This window comes from Melospiza melodia, unplaced genomic scaffold, assembly GCF_035770615.1.
Source record: "Melospiza melodia melodia isolate bMelMel2 unplaced genomic scaffold, bMelMel2.pri scaffold_51, whole genome shotgun sequence".
Classification (NCBI taxonomy): domain Eukaryota; kingdom Metazoa; phylum Chordata; class Aves; order Passeriformes; family Passerellidae; genus Melospiza; species Melospiza melodia.
In genome coordinates, this window is record NW_026948797.1 from 2,066,777 (window position 1) to 2,085,797 (window position 19,021).

Here is a 19,021-nt window from a genome sequence, read left to right on the forward strand (position 1 = left end):
CCTCCCTGCCAGGGAGGCCCCGGGCTTCTCCTCCATAACCTCCCCTTCCTTCACTCCCACACTCCCCTTCAGTGCCCCTGTGCTGGTTTTAGGCCTCAGGGCTCTTCCAGCTCAGTCCCTGTCCTGCTGCGTGACTGTCCAGGGAGTGCAGGCAGGGACAGAGCGTGGGCACTTCTGGGACAGAGCTGGCTCTGCAGCAGCATTTCCATTGTGCAAGGGCCTCTCCCCAGTGCAGGACCTGAAAGCTGCAATCCTCTTCCCAGTTTGCTCTCAGGGATGTGCCCAACACAGGGTCCTGAAGAGGAAACCAGCAGTGACCAGCAGAAGTGTGGCAGTGATCAGGATGGGGCTGTCCCAGCAGTGCCCTTGCAAAGCCAGCACTGCTACAACAGTGGCCTCTCACCCCAGGTCACAGAGGTAGTTCTTCCCTTCATGGAGGGACATCAAGTGACGGGGTCAGGAGTCCGTGTTTGCAGTTCAGGCCATTCCACAGCCCTGAACATCCTGTGTGTGTGAGGGGACATAAACCCTGTGAGCACAAACACCTTCAGCTGCTCCTGGAGCTTCCAGAGAGTAACATCCCCTGGGAACCCCTGAGGGCAGGGCTGGGATGAGCTCCTGATTACAGAGCTCCCCATGTTCATCCCTTTGGCCATGGGGCACCTCAGGAAGGGCAGGGCAGGGCAGGGCAGGGTGACACCCGCAGGGCTGAGGTCCCTGCCAGGCTCTGGAAGTGGCAGCAGAGCCCAGGGAACCCCTGCCCATGCTGCAATGAACTCTGTGTGTGTGTGTGCAAGGGAAGGACTTGTGTGCCTGGACAGCCCTGAGGCTGTGAGCAGGGCATGAGCCCAGCTCAGTGGTGGGCACCTGACAGAGCCCTGACATTGCTGGCTGTGCCCATAAGAGAAGAGTTGGTCAAGGTGACTGCGGTTAAACCCCCCTGGCCATCAAGTGACAGCCAAGTGTCTCTGTCACTGTCCCTCCTTCATCAGAAAACAGGAGAAAATAAGGTGAAAACATTGGGGGTCATCATAAAGGGAGATTAATACTGGAGGGACTAAAAAGCAAAGGCCACATTCAGAAGCAAGGAAAACCACGGGAAAAAAAGAGTTCAGCACACATAGTGGTTGCTTTGGAAGACAAATATAATAATACAGAAAATCCAGAGACCTTCTTGACCCACTCATTTCCCTGCTGATCAGGACATCACATGGAATGGAAGAGCCCTGGGGTCAGTCCAGCCCAGCTGTTCCATCCCTATGCCCCCAGGAACACCTGCTTCCCCCAGCCTACTGGTGGAGGATTGCAGAGATGCCTCATGTGGGGCCAGCCCTGCTCAGGGACAGGCAAAGCCTTGGGCTGGGACCGACCCTGCTGCAGCCACGAGAGCCAAGCACAGCAGGACAGAGGTGTCTTGGCAAAGGGAACTCCATGCCAGCCACACCCAGGCCAAGGGGGCTCAGGGGGCTCTTCTCACCTCTGCTATTCCACAATTCAATGAATCTTTTCCTTGGAGAGCTCTTTGAAAAGAGAATTGCTAGAAAGGCAGAAGCAGAGCTATAAAATGCACCAGTAAAAACACAGCAGCTCCTGTGAGAAATGAACCCTCCCAGGGCAGTGCTGTGGCAGGAGAAGCACCCAGAAGGAGGGGGCTGAGCTCAGTGCATGTGTGTGTCCCCAGGCACAGAGGGTGAGCGTGGGCAGAGGTCAGGGCAGGGCTGGCAGTGGCAGGGCAGAGCCAGGGGGCAGCAAGATGGGAGTGTGCAGCCTGCAGGGGCACAGCAGCAGCTGTGGGACAGTGCAGGACAAGCTGTGCTGGACATGGCCAAGGGCCCTGGCAGGGCTGGCAGTGCCCAGGAGAAGCCAAGTCTTGGTGCCCTGGGGCACAGCAGGGTCTGCGCCACCAAGCGCTGTGAGGAGACAGCTTGTCCTGAGGCCCTGGGGCCTCCTGGCACAGCCTCAGCCAGGCTGGGCACTGTCACCCCCTTGTCCTGCCCTCAGCATCCCTCCACATCCCAGTGCCCCCAGCTGAGCCCTGGGCACACAGGAGGGACAGGATCTGCCTTCCCCAGAGCTGGGCTTAGGCCTCGGCCTTTCTGCTGCCTCCAGCCAGCCCAGGCTCTACTCAGCATCTGAGCTGCCTGCACAGAGCACCTGCCTCCCTGCACTCCTGGCCTCAGGGATCTGCTGGGATGAGTCCCAGGGGAGCCTTGCTCAGGAATGGCCCTGGGGGCTCCGTAATGCTCCCAGGTACTGCAGGTTTTTCAAAGGACTTCAGGTTTGGCATTTGCCTTGGAGTCTCTGAGAGGTCTGTGCAGTCGTGGCCTCCAGTTCTCTAAAGAGTCCAGGAGGAGCCTGTGTTGGTGATGGACCTCACTGGGACTGACACTGAAACTGCATGAAAAACAGAAACTCCAACATCATCTTCTCAGTGTTACAGAATTTTGGCATTACTTTATTCTTGCCAGGATGTTATTGTGGGCAGCACGTGCAATAGAAACCATTCCATCCACACATGTCCGGGTTGCACAGTGAAAATCATTCAATCACACATTGCTTTTTACTATGTTTCTCATATGCTTAGACAGACAAAACTCAAAGAAATTAATGTTCTTTGCTCTTAAATTACACAATTCTTAGTATTTGATCTCCTATTGATGATTGCTCCATTCGCCTCTGATGTCAATTAAGTCCTCATTCTTTGATTCCCTTCTCAATCTTTTCCCAGTCCAGGTGTCTCACCACACTGGGGGTGATGTTCATTAATGTTCATTTGCCTCCTGTGCATCTTCTGGCCACTCCCAATCTGTATATGTTAAGATTATCAGGTCTCCCCCAACCTTGGTGAACAGAGTCTTTTGAAGAGAAACTTCAATTCCCCTCCACCTGGGCGAATGTGCCTGGGCCAGTCTGACCCTTGCTGCTGGGCCAAAGGCACCAACTGTGGTGTTATCACCCCAGAGATACCTTTAGCGTGCTGGTGGTGGCAGCTGGGCACTGAACAAGTCCAGGCTTGTTAGGAACTCCTTTCACCTCAGGAGGAAAGCTTCAGGCGATGGTGAAGAGGAAAAGGAGATGGATTCTACTGGAGGGTTTATATCCAGAGGTTTATTCCATGGTTACAGAGGTCTGAACGTGAGCAACTGCTCCAACAGAATCCCGACCACATGGCCTGATCACCTTTTTAAGCTCAGGGACAGGGGAAGGGGAGGGAACAGGTGAGCCACCCAACCAGGTGAGAGGGGCAGGGTCTCAGGGGGGGATGACACCTAGACAGGCCAATGACCTCTGGGCATAGGGGCATCCTTTGAACTTGACCAACCACACGACGTCTTGCTGGAATGTTAAACTTGATTGACAGCCCAGCAGGGGGCGAGGGGGGAAGGGGAAGAGAGGTACTGGCATAGCTGGGGAAGGAAGTTTACAACACACTGCAAAATCTCCCCCTAGTTTTGTTTAAAAAGAAGAGGACTGTGTTTGTGGTGCAGAATGATTGCCAAACCATGGTTGGTAAATCAGTTCTTCCTCTACAGGAGGGTCAGTGTTTTCCACTGAGGCTTCTAGGTCATCCATTGGAGCACTGAGGGCTTCCAAATGGTAGACCTCAGGAGGGGGAGATGAGCTTGAAATTAACTTGAGAACCATGTGTTTGATTAGTCCAAAAACAATGCTAACAACTACAAAACTATAGAAAAAATAAACAGCACTAAAAACACAGTTTTCAGAATAGATCCCAACCAGCCCGAGAGTCCCCAGCCTTTGAACAGTCCATTTAGCCAGTTGTCAGTTTCTCTGTTGATGTCCGAGAGCCTTTGTCAAGGTAGTCCATATGTGGTTTGGGCTGTGGCACTATGCAGGAGATCGCAGGTGGGATGATCACGAGTAGGACGAGAAGCAGGCTCGGTCTCATGGCGTCTCGAGGCTACACACGAACAGTGGGATCTAAACTGGTACAAAAACTTGAAACAAACATATATTACAAACTATTCCAGATAGGAGGCTTAAATGGAATTTCCTCCAGAGAACGCGTGCGGCGTTTTCTTCTCCAGGCAGCATGAGCAACCTGGGGTGCTTCTGTAGATTTCTCTGACACCTTGGGAACATAGGGCTTTACCCATTTGGAAGGAACCCACCTTAAACCAGAGGAGGTGGGCACACAGGCATATCCACGTCCCCAAGTAACCAATTTGTAAGGTCCCACCATTTTCCAAGTCTCAGGGTCCTTTACTAAAACTGGAGGTTTTTCTTTCATTAACATATGATTGCTCCCCCCAAAGTGGCGTAGGATGGGTGGGTTCAGGCTGTCAAAAGAACAATTCAGAAAATTTATTGTGAATAGCGCCCTGGATAACCGGATGTGGGGAGGTTCTACCTTCAGAACCTGTTGTTGCTGGTCCAGGACCCTTTTTATATCACGGTGAGTTCTTTCTACAATGGCTTGACCTGTAGGGGAGTAGGGGATGCCAGTTTTGTGCTCTACTCCCCATTGCTGCAGGAAGCTCCCGAATTCCTTGGATTTGTAAGCAGGCCCATTATCAGTTTTCAGATCCTTGGGGATGCCCATGAAAGAAAAAAGCACCTGTAAGAGGTGCTTAATACCATCGATAGATGATTCTCCTGTGTCGGTAGATGACTCTCCTGTGTAGGCAGAAGATGGAGGACTCTCCGAGTTTCTCTCTGGCACAGGAGCAGGAGGAGGAGAAGGATGTGCTGCAGAGCGGGGCTGCCCTGGGCACCATCACAGGGACAGGTCAGGATGGCTCCTGCTGCCAGGGACAGCTGCAGGAGGTGAGGCTGCAGCCAGGACTGCCCAGGGCTGTCCTGCAGAGCAGCTCCTGCAGCCCTCAGAGCTCTTGGCCAGCCCAGGCATGTGCTACCTGCAAGGGGCAGCTCTCACCCTGCCTGGCAGCTCCCCATGGACGCTGCAGGGGAGAAGTTGGAGGTGGAAGGAGCCACCCCCATCAGGGCAGATTCCTCCTGCTGTGGAGATGGTGCTGTATGGCCAGGGCTGCTCTCAGCTTTCTCCTCAAGGGAAGGGAAAGGGGCTGTCAGCTTTGGCTGTGTCACTGAGACTCCTGCACTGTCAGCCTGGGCATCAGCAGATGGGCCTCAGATCTCCCTCAGAAAGTGCCTCCTCAGCCTCCTCTCCCTACAGACAGCAGCAGCAGCAGCACCTTGGCTTGCAGCATCTCTGTTTGTCCGGCCTGCCCTTAAGGCCCTGCTGCCAGGGAGGCCCCTGGGCAGTGCCCTGTGCTGGGAGGTGTCTGCAGGACAGAGTTGGGACCCCAGGGCAGGGCTGGGCCCTGGCAGCACAGGAAGGGACAAGGCTTGGATAGAGAGAAACAGTTCCCAGTAGGCACAACTCGAGGCAGCAGAGAGCCAGACCAGCCCTTGGTAACCTTTCCTGTTCATATGCATAGGGAAAGAGAGATAGGTTTGGAAAAAAAAAATTCAGCTGGAGAATTCAAAAAGTCTACTTCATTTTTCAAAAAATATTAAAGCGTGATCACAGTGAAATAGAGAGAGGTTAAATGAACAAAGGGCACCTGTGTGGTTCCAGCAGGTCTGACTGCCCTGTGGCACAGGGAGCCCTGTTTTCCCTCAGGTCTCCCCAGTATTCAGGCTGAGTGCAATGCTGAAAGTAAAGCAGTAACTCAGAAGGAGCACAAGCCTGAAATCAAAAAGGAAATCTGTCCAAGCTTGTCAATGTCTTTTTCAACAGTGCACCATGCCCAGAGTGAAGGAATGTCCAACAGCAGCTCCATCAGGCACTTCCTCCTGCTGGCATTGGCAGACACACGGCAGCTGCAGCTCCTGCACTTCTGCCTCTTGCTGGGCATCTCCCTGGCTGCCCTCCTGGGCAACGGCCTCATCATCAGCGCCGTAGCCTGCGGCCACCACCTGCACACACCCATGTTCTTCTTCCTGCTGAACCTGGCCCTCAGCGACCTGGGCTCCATCTGCACCACTGTCCCCAAAGCCATGCACAATTCCCTCTGGCACACCAGCACCATCTCCTACAAAGGATGTGCTGCACAGGTGTTTTTCTTTTTGTTTTTCCTCTCAGCAGAGTATTTCCTCCTGACTGTCATGTCCTACGACCACTACGTGTCCATCTGCAAACCCCTGCACTACAGGACCCTCCTGGGCAGCAGAGCTTGTGCCCACATGGCAGCAGCTGCCTGGGCCAGTGGCTTTCTCAATGCTCTGCTGCACACAGCCAATACATTTTCATTGCCCCTGTTCCATGGAAATGCCCTGGGCCAGTTCTTCTGTGAAGTTCCCCAGATCCTCAAACTCTCCTGCTCCAAATCCTGCCTCAGGGAACTTGGGCTTCTTGCTGTCAGTGTCTGTTTAGCATTTGGCTGCTTTGTATTCATTGTTTTCTCGTATGTGCAGATCATCAGGGCCGTGCTGAGGATCCCCTCTTAGCAGGGACGGCACAAAGCCTTTGCCACCTGCCTCCCTCACCCGGTTGTGGTCTCCCTGTTTCTCAGCATTGCAGCATTTGCCCACCTGAAGCCCCCCTCCATCTCTTCCCCATCCCTGGATCTGTCAGTGTCAGTTCTGTACTCAGCGGTGTCTCCAGTCCTTAGTCCCATCATCTACACCCTGAGGAACCAGGAGCTCAAGGCTGCAGTGTGGAGACTGATGACTGGATGCTTTTCAGAAACATTAAACTGCTGGCCAATTTCCAAGTTCTTAAATAAAAAGACTTATAATAAAAATCATCTTTGATACTTGTTGTTGGTTTGGTTGCGGGTGTTTTTTCCTTTGGCTTTTTTTTTTTTTTCCTATTTTCTACAAAGGACTGTCATTCCTTGTGCCATTTCTTCTTTTGTTTCCCTCCACTTTAACCGTGGCCCCAGACTGCATCAGTGAGGAGCTGGTCTCTTGGTGGCTTTGAAGGAACGAAACGATCTCCCAGCATTGTTTTCACCAGAGATGCCCCTTCTGTTCTCTTCTCTGGAGCTGCAGCAGCAATGTCTGTGTGCAGAGCTGGGGGCAGATCAGTGCAGGCCCAGAAGCTGTGCCCAGCAGCAGCCGCACTTGGTGTTGCCAGTTCTGCTGCTGTGGCCCTGCCCCGCTGCCCTGGTGGCCCTGGTGTTGCTGCAGGGCCTGAGTGCTCTCAGGGCCGGGCACAGCCCTGGGGGTGGCAGTGCCGGGGCTGCAGCAGGGACAGGCCATGGGCACTGCTGGGGCAGCACTGACGCCTCAGGCCACGCCATGGTGGCTCCAGGCTCCTTGCCCAGGCTCTCTCAAAAACACACCCAGGCCGACGCTCAGCACAGAAAAGCCCCGTGAGCAGCCCCAGGCTGGCTCTGGGCAGGCTGGGGGCAAACAGCATGGCTGGGGCTCTGCAAGGGCCCTGGGGCAGTTGGGAAGGAGCAGCAGAGCAGGGGCTGATCCATCCCCAGTGTGCTGCACAGGACAGGGCAGCATCGCAGAGCGTCCTCATGGAGCTGCCAACAACATCCCCCCTCTGCAGCCCTGGCCTCTCCCCCAGCTCACACAGGTGCCCCATCCTTGCAGGCACAGACACGGCAGCACTGGCTCAGCAGCCCCTGTTTGCATTGCACACAGCAGGGGGAGCACCCCCATGCTGTTTGTGTGGGCACATGAACCTGAGGGAGCACAAATGCCATCAGCCCCTGGGGCCAGCAAGGGCTGGGGGACAGCATGGAAATCACTCAGATTTGTCCTGGCCTCTGCAGTCAGACAAAAAGTTTGTTCCCATGAGCTGGGTGTTTCCTGTACCACTGCAGATGCTGTTGCTCAGAGCCAGGGCTGCCTGGCACCCACCCCCAAACTACCCTCAGCATTTCCTTGGCTTCACCTTTGCTTTCTTTGCTCTCCCTGCTACAGATTTCTTCCTGTTGCCCACCCCTTTTTTCTGCCCTGCAAACAGCCCATCCCTGTTTGCCCTTTCCTCTCTGGCCCCACACCCCATTGCAGTTCCTGACTTGGCCCCATGGGAACGTCCCTTGGGCAGCAGGATCATCCTACAAGTGCTGCAGGAATTTTCTGCAGGCTGCTGCAGTGCCTGGTGCTGCTCCCTTGCCAGAGGCACCCCAGGCCAGGGGGGCACATCTGGGCTGCTGTGTCTGGCTCTGGGGCTCCCTGTTCTGGGCAGTGAGGAGGAGCTGCAGAGGCTCTGCAGGACTGACAGGATGGGCTTTGGGGCTGGCAGGAGAAGCTGAGGGACCTGGGCTGCTGGAGCTGCTGAAGAAAAGGCACAGGACTCATCCTGCAACTGCTCCAAGGGTGGTTTCAGAGAATCTCAGAATCAGCAAGGCTGGAAAAGGCCGTGGAGATCATCAAGTCCAACCTGTGCCCTGACACCGCCTTGTCTCCCTAAGCCTCCACTTTTCCAGGATAAACAACCCTAGCTCCATTAGCTGCTCCTCACAGGACTTGTGCTCCAGACCTCTCACCAGCCTTGTTGCCCTTCTCTGGACACACTCCGGCCCCTCCATGGCCTTTCTAAATTGGGGACCCAGAACTGGACACAGCATTTGAGGTGTGGCCTCACCAGTGCTGAGCACAGGGGAAGAATCCCTGCCCTGCTCCTGCTGGCCACACCATTCCTGATCCAGGCCAGGAGCCATTGGCCTTCTTGCCCACCTGGGCACACTGCTGGCTCATGTCCAGCCTGCTGTCCATCAGTACCCCCAGGTCCCTTTCTGCCTGGCTGCTGTCCGGCCACTCTGTCCCCAGTCTGTAGCACTGCAGGGGTTGTTGTGGGCAAAGTGCAGGACCCAGCACTTGGTCTTGTTCAACCTCACTTTGTTGGATTTGGGCCCTGGATCCAGCCTGTCCAGGGCCCTGTGCAGAGCCCTCCTACCCTCCAGCACATCCACACTCACACCCAGTTTGGCGTCATCTGCAAATTTGCTGATGCTGGACTCAGTCCCCTCATGCAGATCATCAGTGCAGACATTGAAATCCACGCTGGCTGGCTCTGATCCCTTGGCCATCCTGTGGGTGCCCTGGGATGGCACTCAAGGTGATCTGTTCCATAACCTTGCCGGGCACCCAGGTCAGGCTGACAGGCCTGGAGTTGCCCAGCTCCTCCTTCCAGCCCTTCTTGGGGATGGGCTCACACTGGCACCTCCAGTCCTCTGGGACCTCCCTGCTGAGCCAGCACTGATGGTAAATGATGGAGAGCAGCTTGGGGAGCTCATCCACAGCTCCCTCATCCCCCTGGGATGGATCCCATCTGCTCCCAGAGACACCTGTGAGCATCTGAGTGGCTCAGCAGGTCCACAGCTTCTTCCTCCTGGATTACAGGGGGCTGTTCTGCTTCCTGTGCCCATCTACCAGCTCAGGAGAACACTTGTTTTGAGGACAACTTGACTTATTCTTGAAAATTGGAGCAAAGAAGGTGTTAAGCAGCTCAGATTTCCTTATCTTACTTATTGTATTCCCCACTGCCTCCAATAAAGTGTAGATGTTCTACTTATCCCTCCTTATGCTATTAGGAACATTTTAGAACAGTTTTTATTATTTTTCACAGAAGTGGCTGGGTTATGTTTTAATTGACCATTTACCACTCTACTTTTCTTTCTGCATGACCTAACAACATCCTTAAACACTTCCTGAGATGCCTGATGTTCTGTCTGAAGGTGATGCACCCTCTTTTTTCCCTCAGTTCCCACAAAAGCTCCATGCCCAGCCAGGACAATAGTTAGCTGGCTCAACTTTTGCACAGAGGCACAGGCTGCTCCTTCTCCCTCAAGTTTTCTTTATTGAGGTGTGCCCATCCTTCCTGGACACTTTGTTTTTAAGAACTGTTTCCCTTAAAAAGTCAGTATCTGATTTGGTACTCTCCAAATCTGCACCCTGAATAAGCCAATGTCTGCCCTCTGTAATTCCAGTGATGAAGTTTTGTTGCAGCCCCTCTTTCTTCCATAGAATATTGGAAACTGTTGTTTCATGGTGACTTTGCCTCAGGCAGCCTTCAACCACCACATCTCCCACCAGCCCTTCTCTGTTTGTGAACACCAGCCCTTCTCTGTTTGTGAAAGAGCTTTCCTTGGGAGTGGGTCTGTTACCAAAAATTTGGCAAAATAATAAAACTCCATAACCCCAGTGTAGCATTAAGAAGCAGCATTCTTTATTTGGCTGGATTCACAGGGGGATAGCTCCTCCCAAACCTGTGCATGCTGAGTACAGGAAAGTTTCTGTTTATATTCTGTATTTTGCACACATATTCATTGATTGTACTGGACTAAACACACATATGATAATCATTTCCCCAAAGTCATTAACATATTTCCCCTCCCCTTTACCCATGCATTCTCCTGTCCTGGGGGTCTCTCTGCTGGACCCTGGTGCTCAGGGACCCCAATGTTCCAGTGGGCCTGGCTGAGCTGACAGGACACTGAGGCTGGTGAATTTCAGTTCCCCTTCTCACACAATGGGCATTGTTTGGTTTCCATAGGCCTGGGGTTTTGGAGAACCAGCACTGTGTGTGCTCACCTGGTATAGACAATTTATCATCTGATGACATGAGATCACAGAGTGGGCTATGACATCACAGAGTGGGTTATGCGAGGTCACTGAGCAACTATGGCATCATAGGCTGTCTCTGTGACATCACAGAGACAGGTGTGACATCACAGGGCAGAGGACTGACATCACAGAGCACATTATGACATCATAGAGTTGGCTGTGACATTAGAGACCAGCTATCTGACTTTAGATAATGGGTTGTGACATCACAGAGCTGGCTGTGACATCAGGGGAGGGTGGCTGTGTGACATCACAGGAGGGCTTTGTGACTTCACAGAGTGGTTTGTGGCATCAAAGACCAGCATAGCGATATCAGAGGAAAAACTATGTCATTACTGAGCAGGCTGTGATGTCACAGGAGGGCTGTGTGAGGTCACTGGGTTGGTCACTCTGCCTCAGGCCCCCCTCACAGTTTCCCCCCAGAAGTCCAAAGCTGTTCATGCCCAGCAGAGTCCCCTATCCCCTGGTATCCCCCTGGCCCACCTGGAGCCACAGCCTCCACCAAAGGATGTTCCACAGGATCCACCCCAGAGACTGACATGGAGACAAGGGGCTGGGCTGTGTGACCAGGACATCAAGGACGGGGATTATCCAGGTCGCTGGGGCCTGGATTGGGGTCCCAGGGCAGGAAAGATGTCTGGCAGCTGGAGCAGGGTCTGGGAAGGGCCTTCAAGGTGGGGCTGGAGCCCTTGGGCTGTGAGCAGAGGCTGAGGGAGCTGGGCTTGTCCAGCCTGGAGCAGGGAAGGCTGAGGGGCTCCTCATCCCAGCCTGGCAGTGCCAGTGAGGAGGGGATGGAGAGCACAGATCCCCTGTGTGTCTCAGGCAGTTTCTTCTGCAAAAAAGCAGGTGGGAGTTGATACCAAGGAGCTGAAAGCTGCAGATGCAGCCTTCAGTGGAGGAAGCTCAGATTTGCACAAGGCTGCTCATGGCCCCAGGGGTTGGATGAGGGAAATGGTAGGGAGGGGTTCGGGAAAAAGTCTGATTGATTGTCAGCCACAAAGGGTCCTGATGTTCATGTCTATTCACACTGCATTAGGATGCGTAAAGATCAATATCAACAGGAAATTGCTGATATCAATTAACAAACAGGAAAAGAAAATTAACAAGAAAAAAGAGTATCTTTGCATTGTTTTCAATATAGTAGATTCAGTTCAAATATGACTCTGAAATCCGTCTAATTACCACAAAAATTTGTAGACCTTAAATTAAATTATTCACAAGGTCTTGTCTTGTCAGAGTGTTTTAAAATGTTAATGACCCCTCCAGCTCTGAATTCCTGAACTGAAAAGCTGAAGGCAGAACAAGCCTCTGGAGAAGTAAAATTCATATGGGAAACTTCAAGGTGCTGAGGATCCATCCTGATCAGAGCAGCAATGAACAGAAATGGGCACAGCTTTGTGGCTGCCCCAGCTTTGGCATGGGCCCTGGGCCTGGAGCAGGAGCAGCTCTTGAGGGCCCCAAGGCCGGGGTTCTTGTGCTGTCCTGGGCAGATGGGATGGCAGCAGGGGCTGCGGAGCTCTCAGCACCTCAGCCCGAGGGGAGCAGGGCACCCAGGGAACCTCGGTTGGCCTTGGCCAAGCACCTTCCCCCATGGCTGGGGCTGAGTCCTGTGGCAGCTGCAGCTGCTGCTGTGCCCATGCCAGGGGCTGAGGCAGTGGGGCAGTGGCCAGAGCAGCCTGGCCTGAGCAGAGCTGTGGGGCCAGAGCTGGCTAGGCTGGGCTGGGGAGAGGCCCTTGGTGCTGCCCAGAGCTCAGGGAAGCTGGCAGAGCTTGCAGGGAGCTGGGCTGGGCTCAGAGAGCCTGGCCCAGAAACCATCAATGTCCATCTCAGCCTGGCTGAGCGTGCAGGGGCCAAGAAGAGCAGCCCAGGGTCTGCAAATTCTCTGTGTGGGAGCTGAGCTTGTGAGCCCTTGAGCCCTGCCAAGTGCTGGGGCTGCACCTCCAACTCCAGAGAAGATGGGAGCAGACACAAATCATTCCTGCTGCATTCTCTCTTTTGTTTGCATGTACAGGTGACCTGGATCCATATGTAGAGGAGGGGTTTTGTGTCAGATAACACTGGTAGGGTGAGAAGAATAATATTATGTAGCTGAAAATAATATTTCATGCATAATACACACTGAGGAAAAAAAGACACATATGATCAGAATATCATCTGAGTTTTTCAGAGGATGAGAGACCCACTGATGTTGCAGTAGTCAAACCTGTTCAAATACTTTCCTCGGGGCTTCATTGAGATGAGAGGTGACACCAGAGGCCAAAGCCAGCCAGAGCTCTCTGTCCTGGCGGCTTTTGTCAGGGAGAACCCTTGCATATAGGGAATTTTTCAGGGGGAGTATCAATTTTGGCTGTGAGAACCTGGGAAGACAGATGGCTCTTTTCCATAGGAAGGAAAGCACAAAGACCCAGTGCTCCAGGGGCTGATGAGAGGCAGCCCTCAGCATTCCAAGATCAGCTGGACCTGTCAGGTGGCCCCTGGGAGGCCAAACCAGCCAGACCTGTTCCATCTCCCCTTGGTTCCATGAGGCCCTGCAGTGTCACAATGTTCTCCTTGCTTCTGCGGTGTCACAGTGGCCCTGTGCTTTCATGAGGCCCTGCAGGGTCACAGTGGCCCTTTGGTTCCGTGGGGCCCCACAGTGTCCCAATGGTCTCCATGATTCCATGGGGCCTTGCAATTCCACAATGCTCTCCATGGATCCACGGTGCCCTGCAGGATCACAACGGCTCTTTGTTTCCACAAGGCCCTGGAATGCAGCAATGGCCTCTTGGTTCCACAAAGCCCTGCTGCTCCACACTGGCCCCTTGGGACTGTGCAGCCCAGCAGAGCCACAGTGATGGCCTTGGTGCCACAGGGTCCTCACAGTGTCACAATGATGTCTGCATTTCAGAAGGCCCCATAGTTTCACAATGATCTCTTGGATCCATGGTATCCTGCAATGTCACAATGGCTCCTGCATTTCCAATGGCCCAACAGTGTCACAATGTTCTCCAAGGTTTCATGAGGCATGTGAGACCCAGGTCTCAGGAAGCCAAAGGCAGGCAGACTTGTTGGCAATGGCGGCTTTTTTCTGGGAGCAATCCCTGGATATTGGGAATTTTGGAGAGGGAATCCCATTTTGGCCATGGATGCTTCAACGAGAAAAGCAGTTCTTCTCCATTTCAAGGAAAGCCCAGAGCCCCAGCGTTTCAGGGGTACAAGAGAAGAGACCCTCAACATGCCAAGGGCAGTTGGACCAGTCAAGCCAAGCCAACCAGACCTGTTCCCTGTTCCCTTGTTTCCATGGGACCCTGCAGTGTCACAGTGGTGGTTTCATATTGGATTCTTGGTTCCATGAGGCCCAGATGTGTCACACTGGCCTCTTGTTTCAATGGGGCTCCAGAGTGACCCAATGGTCCTTGCTTCCATGAGGCCTTGCAGTGTCACAGGGGTCTCCTTGGTTGCCGCAGTATCACAATGGATGTTTGGTTCCATGGGAACTCACAGTGTCAGAAGGGTCTCCTTGGTTCCATGAGGCCCTGCAGAACCCCTTGATTCAACAAGGTCTCCAAGTGTCATCATGGCCTCCAGGATTCCATGAGGCCCCACAATGTCCCAATGGACCTCTGGTTCCGTGGAGTCCTCCACTGTTCCATGGATCCTTAGTTCCAGGGGCCCTGCAGTGTCACGATGGACTCCTTGGTTCCATGGTGCCACACAGTATCACAACTGCCCCTTGGCCTGCCAAGACCCCATAGTGTCACAATGGTTCCTTGGTTCATGAAGCCTTGCTGTGTTACAATGGACTTCTGGTTCCATGAGATTTCACACTGCCAGCAGCAGTCTCCTTGGTTCTGCAGTGTCACCATGGACCCTTTGTTCCATGAGGTTCCGCCGTTGAACACGGTCCCCTTGGTTCCATGAGGTTCTGCAGTGTCACAATTGACCCATGGTTCCACCAGGCCTTGCTGTGTCACAATAGCCCCTTGGTTCTAAGAGGTTTCTCAGGGTCACAATGATTTCCTTGGATCCACAGTATCACAATGGACCATTGGTTCAATTAGGTCCCAATGTGCCAAAATGGATTTTGGTTCCAGGGGTTCTGCTGTGTCACAATGGACCCTTTGTTCCATGAGTTTGCACAGTGTCACAGCTGACTCCTTGGGTCTGTGAAGCCCCGCTGTCACCATACTCTGAAATATCAGAAGAGGCTTCTTAACACTAATTTGATATTTCAGAGGGTGTTATTTATTCACGCCAGAGCTCTATCCCAGTGAGGGATAACTCCTGACCTTACACGGACCTGTAATTCTACCAGTGTGTTGCATATGTACAGTTGCTAAATGTGAATTACAATTTATCAATTTCCATAAAACCCACCACAAGTTCCCAGATTCAGTCCTTGTTTTCTCTATCCCTGCACCCTTGAGCCAGATGTCTTCTTCTTCTCTTCCAACCATCCTTGCTGGGAAAGCAGCCCCTGCATGCCTTGTTCCTGTACTGAAAGTCCACAGGAAGGGTAAAAATGAAATGAACCCTTTTGGTATCAACCCAAGGCTCTGTGTGGGCAGGCAGAGGCAGGCAGGAGGCAGAGCTGTCAGCAAAGGAAGGGCCCAGCCAGGTGGGGCAGCCGGGGGAAGCCGACAGCCTGCAGGGACAGAGGCGCAGGGCAGGGACAACGTGGGACAGCCTGGGCTGCACAGGGCACAGGGATGGGCAGCAGCTGCAAGACAGCCCTGCCAGAGCCAACTTGGGCAGCACTTTGGCCATGGCTGCTGGGCCTGGGCCTGAGGCCATGAGGGGACAAGTGACCCTTGCAGGCCTGGGGCCTCATTGCCTCCTTGTCCCTGCTCAGCAGCCTGGCAGGGGTCGCCCCATGCTCCTGCCCTTGGCATTGCCCATCCCCACATGCCAGTGCCAATCCCAGCAAGAGCCCTGAGCAAGGAGGGAGGGACAGGATCTGCCTGGCCAGGGGCTGGGGCTCAGGCCTTGGCCCTTGGCATTCCTGAAACACATCCATCTTTTCTCAGCACCAGAGACACCTTGGCCTTGTTTGTCCCCAGCTGTCATCACTGCCTCCAGTGTTCTGCTCTAACTGGAACCTGGGGACACTTTGTCAGTTGTGTCCCTCATGTGGGACCCATTAAACCTCAAGAAACTTTGGAGTTTCAATTTAATTTTGAGTTGTTGAGAAGTTTTTTAAAGGCACTCCCAGGGACTGAGTCTGATGTAAACAACACCAAAACCCTGAGAGGGTCATTAAAATTTTCCTAGTCCAGTGTTAGAGAAATATTTCAAAGACTTGTAAAAAATACACTTTCCTATTTTAAAGGATTATTTTATTTTATTTTATTTTATTTTATTTTATTTTATTTTATTTTATTTTATTGTATTGTATTGTATTGTATTTTATTTTATTTTATTGTATTTTATTTTATTTTATTTTATTTTACTTGGAGAAGAGGTGATTGCAGCATTCTGTGATTGATTTTGACCCAGGGTCTCTCCTCAGCAGCTCTGGCCTGCTCACAGAAGCTGTGCCTGGAGCTCTGACCCAGTGTGGACAACCTTGCTCCACATTGCCCAGCCCCATCCTGTCTGTCCTCATTGCCCTGGGCCCTGCTGTGCTTGCAGAGCTGGCTGCACCCAGCCTCAGAGGGGTTTTCCCTTTTTTGGGATTTTTCGAAGCAATCTGAAACTTCTGAGTTTCCCCACTGCAAACAGACACACTGCTCAGGTGTGTGCCAGTCCCAGGTGCCACCAAAGGCACTGCAGAGCTGCCCTGGGCCAGCTGTGAGGGTGGATCATCAGCCCAAGCTGCACTGGGCCCTGCAAGGGGCTGTGGCCATGGGCACTGCACTGACCTCACTGCTGGGTTTGGCTGCCACGGCCACCGTGAGAAATGAAACTGTCTTTGGAAACACTGGGGAGGACTGGGACATACTGGGGAACACTGGGAACGCTTTGGGAGACACTGGGATATACAGGGAGTGACACTGGGGAGGACTGGGACATACTGGGGAACACTGGGAATGCTGTGGGAAACACTGGGACATACTGGGAGTCACACTGGGGGATACTGGGACATAACGGGGACACTGCGGTTATTGCAGAGAAGATTGGGGACACTGGGGCATCCTGTGGATGACACTGGGATGAACTGGAAACAACTGGGAATCAACTCGGGTGTATTGGGATGGACTGGGCTGTACTGGGAGGAACTGGAGGGGCACTGGGGTTGTACTGGATTGTACTTGGGATGAACTGGGCTTTACTGAGGGTTTACTGGTCTGTACTGGGAATGAACTGAGCTCTAGTGGGAGGGACTGGAGGAGGGTGAATAGGCTGTTACCGCCTCCACCGCGTCCCATTTGCCGAGGCTCCCGCCCATCACCAGTTGCAGTCAATCAGCACCAGGGATCCGAGTCTGGGGTTGGTGCCTAGATGGGCGCCATATTTTATTTTTGCATACAACTCCCATCATGCCCCGCAGCCTGTTACAGCCTCATTGGAGCCGGGCCTACAACGCCCGTCATGCCCCGGTAGAATCCCGGTATCCGCCCACATCTTTCCCATAATTTTCCCCCAGACCCTCCAGGATCCCTCCGTGCTCCCTCAGCACCCATTCGGGACCCCTCAAAGTGTCCCCGGACCCCTTGAGTGCTCTGAACCACACAGATGCCGGGTACAGCCACTTCTGGGAATTCATTTCCTGTCATCCCCACAGCTCCACGGCCCCTCAGAACACAGTCCTATGCCTAAAACTCCTGCCGTGCCCTGCACCCTAAAGAGCCCGGTTAGAGCTCCCCAAGCTCCCGGCAAGCGCTCCCAAACAGTTTAAGTTTCCCCAAGGACCTCAAGTCGCGGCTTGGAAACAAAAGTGTCCCCCAAGAGCCTTCCTGGACCCCAAACATTGTGTTCGAGCCACTTCCAGGACTACAGCTCCCATCATGCTCTGCGCCCCACCGAGAGCCAGTGCAGCTGCGCCCAGAACTCCCATGATGCTCCGCGGCCTCTTTAAACCGTTTGATACCCGCGCCTAAAACTCCCGTCACCTCCTGCGCCCCCGAGAGCCCCGTTTGAGTCCCCCAAGGGCCCACCCGGACCCTGAAGGGCCCCAAATTCCCCTCCCTGACCTCCTAGGGCCCCCCTGGACACCCAAGTTTTGTCCCGGACCCTGAACTGTCCCTCAGAATCCCTGAGTACCCCTCCAAGTTCCCACCTGGCTCATCCAAGTGTCCTCCAGACCCTCAAGTTCTCTCTGAATTCTCTCACCAGACCCAAAACTGCCCCAAATGTTCCCCAGAAATGTTTTAAGGGACCCCAAAGTGGCCTCTGTGAGATGCAAAGCTGTATTTCATGTCAGGTACAAACAGGCAATATGTGCATTTGTGAATGCGAGATGTGTGGACCCCGACAATGGGAGAGCTGTGAATTCTAATAATAACTGAGGAAAATAAAGCATGGAAAAAGGCCTTTGAACCTATCTTTTGTTTGCAATTAACCCTGGTTGATTTAGGAGCATTGGAATTAAGGTGTTAAGGATGTTGCTTTTTGCCTGCATTTAATCCATAAAATGCTTTGCAATAATAACCTTTTGAAGTATAATTTTAGAATATTACTTGTATCCTGGAAACTGTAGCTTTGGAATACATATAAAGGAAATATGCTTATCTCACGCCTCATTGAAGCAGAGAAAAACAGCTTGAGAAAGGAAGATGAACATCACCTCAAGGATTTATGGCTTAGACCAAAAGTAAGCAAGACATCACTGTTATTAGATTTATAGTCTCAGCAATTAAAAGGTGTACACACATCTGGGGAGCTGGACCCCACCAGATGGGATTTGTATTTCTTCTTTCGGAAAATGCACCACCACCATCTGGGGATACTCCTTTGAGAATACATCCTGAGAAATTAAAATCACAATTGTGATGTAATAATGTGGAATAAAAATTGCTGATGAGTAAAAAAAATTGGAAATAGAAACTGCTGAAAAACCTGATGAGTACCCTTATAAATACCTGTAAGCCTCAACTATCAGTGTGCAGTTGGAGGGAAAACTTCCTCCATTGTACCCAGTGCTGTATTGCTCATACTTTACCATATTAAATAATAAATTGATTGCTGTTTGAATATTGGCCTAGTCAAGCTTCTTATTTATAACACTGTTAGCTGTATGGGCTGGCCATGGCACTTGGTAATTCATATGCTGTCATGCTGTGAACTGAATTCACACCTTATATGAAATAAACAGGGCCAGGAGACTTCTTCTCCTTTTTAATGCCTTTATTATAAGTGATCAGCTCAGGATTGGGCAGTGCGGACGGGTCTGCAGCTTCCCGTAGTCTCTCCCAGGGCGACTCCAAGGAGGAGTATATGCGCAGCTTTATCCATTAGGGGCAGAGCTGGGGATCAGGTCCTTCTGGGAGCCTTTTAGGGCATGGTGATCCCTCCCGATGTTACTTTTGCTGGCTGTCTTAGCCGGCCCTCAGTGCCAGGGACAACTCCCGTGCTCAGGGCGAGAGGG

At 52.6% G+C, this 19,021-nt stretch overlaps 1 protein-coding gene across 1 annotated transcript in view; it reads left to right on the forward strand.

The window, feature by feature from the left end:
* Nucleotides 1-19,021, forward strand: part of LOC134413762 (olfactory receptor 14J1-like) — a gene marked incomplete at its 5' end in the record, with an annotated part of 34,643 nt that overhangs the window by 888 nt on the left and 14,734 nt on the right. The window lies entirely within an intron of this gene.